This window comes from Gastrolobium bilobum, unplaced genomic scaffold, assembly GCF_033153095.1.
Source record: "Gastrolobium bilobum isolate Gb01-03AN ecotype WA unplaced genomic scaffold, APGP_CSIRO_Gbil_v1 utg267379, whole genome shotgun sequence".
Classification (NCBI taxonomy): domain Eukaryota; kingdom Viridiplantae; phylum Streptophyta; class Magnoliopsida; order Fabales; family Fabaceae; genus Gastrolobium; species Gastrolobium bilobum.
This window is the reverse complement of record NW_026895648.1, coordinates 11,039-15,849: the sequence shown is the minus strand read 5'-3', so window position 1 is coordinate 15,849 and position 4,811 is coordinate 11,039. Positions and strand designations below refer to the sequence as shown.

The following is a 4,811-nucleotide window of genomic DNA, read 5'->3' as shown; positions in this document are numbered from 1 at the left end:
GCCACCAATATGTACTTGTTAGAGTAGGAAGAAGGGAAAGGTCCCATAAAATCCATACCCCAAACATAAAAAATCTCCACTTCCTGGATATTGTTCAACGGCATTTCATGTCGCCTAGAAATATTCCCAGTTCTCTGACAGTTGTCACATGCCTCCACAAACTTCTTTGCATCCTTGTATAAAGTGGGCCAGTAGAAGCCACTCAACAATACTTTTGCTGCAGTTCTCTCACCTGCAAAATGTCCACCATATCCAGAACCATGACAATGCCACAACACATCCTTCTGTTCCTCCTCTGGAATACGCCGTCGAATCACACTATCTGAACATCTATAGAAAAGATATGGCTCATCCCAAATGTACCTCTTAACATCATGCAGAAATTTCTTCCTCTGTTGCCATGTTAAATCCTTAGGCATCAATCCAGCAGCTTTATAGTTGGCAAAATCAGCAAACCATGGTGGGATACTGATAGATAAGACTTTATCCCCAACCATCTCTGTTACAGCACATATTGCCAAAACATGTTCATCAGGAAACTCTTCTCTGATCACTACTTCCGGTCCTTCTTGAAGCTTTTTTTCTGTAATCCTGGATAAGTGATCAGCCACCAAATTTTCAACTCCCTTTTTGTCCTTGATCTCTACCTCAAACTCTTGCAACAGTAACAACCAGCGGAGCAACCTGGGTTTAGCATCCTGCTTGCTTAACAAATACTTTAAAGCTGCATGGTCAGTGTAAACAATGACTTTTGATCCTAACAGATACGGCCTGAATTTGTCAAATGCATACACAATAGCCAGTGATTCTTTTTCTGTAGTAGCATAATTCTTTTGTGCATCATTTAAGATCTTACTGGCATAGTAAATGACATGCAACAATTTATTCACTCTTTGGCCCAATACCACTCCTACAGCATAATCATTGGCATCATACATTAATTCAAATGATAATGAAAAATCAGGTGCCATCATGATAGATGCAGTGGTCAACTTTTCTTTTAAAACATGAAATGCATGCAAACATTCATCATGAAACAGGAATTCTTGGTCCTTAACCAATAACTTGCATAAGGGCTTGGCAATTTTTGAAAAATCTTTTATGAACCGCCTATAAAATCCTGCATGACCAAGAAAACTCCTCACACCCTTAACATTTACAGGTGGAGGAAGTTTCTCTATCACAGAAATTTTTTCCCTATCCACTTCAATTCCATTCCAAGACACCTTGTGTCCAAGAACTATACCTTCTGTCACCATAAAGTGACACTTCTCCCAGTTCAAAACCAAGTTACAGTCTTGACATCTTTTCAAAACAGAATCTAAATTCCCTAGACATACATCAAAATCAGAACCAAATACAGAAAAATCATCCATAAAAATTTCTATGCATTCTTCTATCATATCAGAAAAATGGAAAGCATGCACCTTTGAAAGGTGGAAGGAGCATTGCATAAGCCGAAAGGCATCCTCCGGTATGCGAATATTCCATATGGACATGTAAAAGCAGTCTTCTCCTGATCCTCTAGTGCCACAGCTATCTGATTGTACCCTGAATAACCATCCAAGAAGCAGTAGAAAGCATGTCCTGCCAACCTCTCTAGCATCTGATCCAAGAAAGGAAGTGGAAAATGATCCTTCCTGGTTGCCTTATTCAGCCTCCGGTAATCAATGCACATTCTCCAGCTAGTGATTGTCCTTGTGGGAATCAACTCATTGTTCTCATTTTTCACCACAGTCATCCCCCTTTTCTTGGGCACGGTCTGCACAAGACTCACCCAAGCACTGTCTGAAATGGGGTAAATCATCCCAGCATCAAGCAACTTCACCACCTCCTTCCTCACTACTTCCTTCATAGTGGGGTTGAGTCTCCTCTGTGGTTGCCTTACTGGTTTGACCTCTTCTTCCATCAATATTTTGTGGGTGCAAAAAGAAGGATTAATACCCTTAAGATCTGAAAATTGCCATCCAATAGCCATTTTATTCTTCTTGAGTACCTTAATCAACTTCCGTTCTTCCTCATCAGACAACATTGCATTAATGATTGCTGGATATGTTTGATCATCCCCAAGGAACACATACTTCAAATGTGAAGGCAATTCTTTAAGTTCTACCTTAGGTGCTCCTTTTGGAATGTCATCAATCTTCTTCTCAAGCTCTTCCACTTCTGGCTCTTCTTGGTAATCTTCTGCTGTACCTGTCTCTTCTTCTGATCTTTGTTCCTCAACTGGGAATTCTTCCTTTTTATTCACTTCTTCCACAACCTCCTGTATCACATCCAATCTAAAACAATCCTCAACATCAACAGGATGCTTGATGGTTTCAAATACATCAACTGTGACTGTTTCCTCATCCACCCTTAGCAACAATTTTCCTTGTTCAACATCTATCAAAGATCTTGCAGTTGCTAAAAAGGGTCTTCCTAACAATAGAGGACTTTCTGTATCCTCTTCCTCCATGTCAAGAGTCACAAAATCCACTGGAAAAATAAACTTGTCTACCTTGACCAAGACATCTTCAACCACACCTTCAGGCCTCTTGATAGATCTATCTGCAAGATGCAGAATAAGATTGGTCTCCTTCAAAGTGTTGATTTCCAAAGCTCTACATACTGTCAACGGCATCAAGTTTATACTGGCTCCCAAATCACACAATGCCTTTCCCACCTCCACATCTCCTATAGCAATAGAGATACTGAAGCTTACAGGATCTTTCATTTTTGTTGGAAGCTTCTTTTGGATTAGGGCACCACACTCTGCTGTTAGGGCCACTGTCTCACCATCAGTTAATTTCCTCTTCTTAGTAAGAAGATCCTTCATGAACTTTGCATAGTGAGGCATATTTTCCAGTGCTTCAGAAAATGGTATGTTAATTTGTAAATTTTTGAAGATATCCAGAAATCTTGCATATTGTTGTTTCTGAATCTCTTGCTTCAACCTCTGAGGGTAGGGAACTTTAGCATAGGGAGATAAATAACTGGCTGTTCTTTCTTGTCAGCCATCTTCTTCTTTTCAATCTTCATCATCTTTTGTGGGGAAGCATTTTTACCAACTTCTACCTCTCCTTCATTCTTATTGTTCTTCCCTTCCTCTTCTTTATCAATTCCAACTATAACATCTCTAACAACTACTTCCTTCTCACTTTTCTCATTTTTCATCTTCTCTACTTCATCATCAGAGACTACATCTTCAACCACTACCTCTTCTTCATTCTTATTATTTTCCACCTTCTTTTTCCCTGGTTGAAGTACTAACCCACTTCTTGTTATAATTGCTTTACAGTGCTCCTTAGGATTCACTAGTGTATCACTTGGAAATTTCCCTCCTGGTCTCTCTGATATCTGTCTTGATAATTGACCAATCTGGGTCTCCAAATTTCTGATTGATGCTTCCTGATTTCTGAAAGAAGTTCTGGTCTCCTGCATGAATGCAGTTGTCTCTTCCCTGAATGAATTAGAACCCTGAATATAATCCTGAGTTGTCTTAGATAACTGAGCAAACGCTTTCTCCCATGCAGCAGGATCACTTGACTTCTCTTTCATATGTGGCGGTGGAGGATGCAATGGTGGATTCAATTGATGGTTGGAACTATAGCTGAATCCTGGGTGTTGATTCTTGTTTTTCCATGGTGGCATATAAACATTCTTTCCCTGATTGTTGTAGTTCCTTTGATTATTCTGATCATACCACACTCCATTCACCTCTGCTTGTTCTGATGATCCCCCATAATCACACTCCTCTGTCACATGGCCCTTGCCACAGATAGCACATACACATTTGGTTACCACAGAGGCTACCTTTTGTGAAGAGAGTTGCTTGATAAGAGTATCTAATTGTTGCTACTGTTGTCTCTGTGTCTGCATCAGTTGATCATTCCTTGCCAACAGAGCATCATACCCATCCAACCTGATGACTCCTGTCCTTCTGTCAGCCACTGGGGCATTATCAAATTCTTGAGATGCTAATAACTCAAAGATATCCAAAGCTTCTTGAGGGATCTTGGTAGTCAATGATCCACCAGCAGTGGCATGCACCAAGGTTCTAGTGTTAGTGGTCATTCCTTGCGGGAAGATTGCTGCTTGTTGCCATGCCTCAATTCCATGCTGTGGACATTTCCTCAACAAAGTCTTGAACCTCTCCCAAGCCTCATAAATGGATTCTGACTCTTTCTGCTTAAAGCTTGTAATCTCATCCTTCAACTTTGCCCTCTTGGATGCTGAGAAAAACCTTTGCAAGAACTTGGTTTGCAAATCATCCCAAGTTGTTATACTTCCTTGTGGCAATGATTGCAGCCATCTCCTTGCATCATCCGTTAGTGAATGAGTGAATAGTCTCAACAGAATTGCATCTCTTGTGACACCATTTAACTTCACAGTATCACTCAACAATAGGAAGTTCTCTATGTGCAAGTAAGGGTCCTCTGCACTGGTTCCAGCAAACTGATCCTTCTGCACCAAATGAATCAAAGCAGGCTTCAATTCAAAGTTGTTGGGCTCCACTGTTGGGCGCACAACACTCCCAATTGGAGGAATCACTGTAGGAGTCATGTACTCTCCCAGTGTCCTCTGTGGTGGTGGTGGTGGTCTGTGATTCTCTGCCATTATGTCTTCCTAATTAACCGTACTTGATTCACCAATTTCTTGCAACTGTCTCCTTTGCCTGGCTGCCCTTTTGTGCTTCCTCAATGTCCTTTCTAACTCTGGATCATACAACAACAAATTCGGATCAAGTGTACCTCGCATATACCAGAATCAAAATTGACCAGAAACTTAACATAAACTAAAATACTGAAAATAAAAGGATTCAATCTCAG

At 40.6% G+C, this 4,811-nt stretch overlaps 1 non-coding gene across 1 annotated transcript; it reads left to right on the top strand.

Moving 5' to 3' along the window:
* Positions 1-4,093: 4,093 nt before the first annotated feature.
* Positions 4,094-4,200, top strand: LOC133286641 (small nucleolar RNA R71). The gene has a single exon (XR_009748157.1). It is a non-coding gene; the product is annotated as a small nucleolar RNA R71 (small nucleolar RNA).
* The last annotated feature ends 611 nt before the right edge of the window (positions 4,201-4,811 follow it).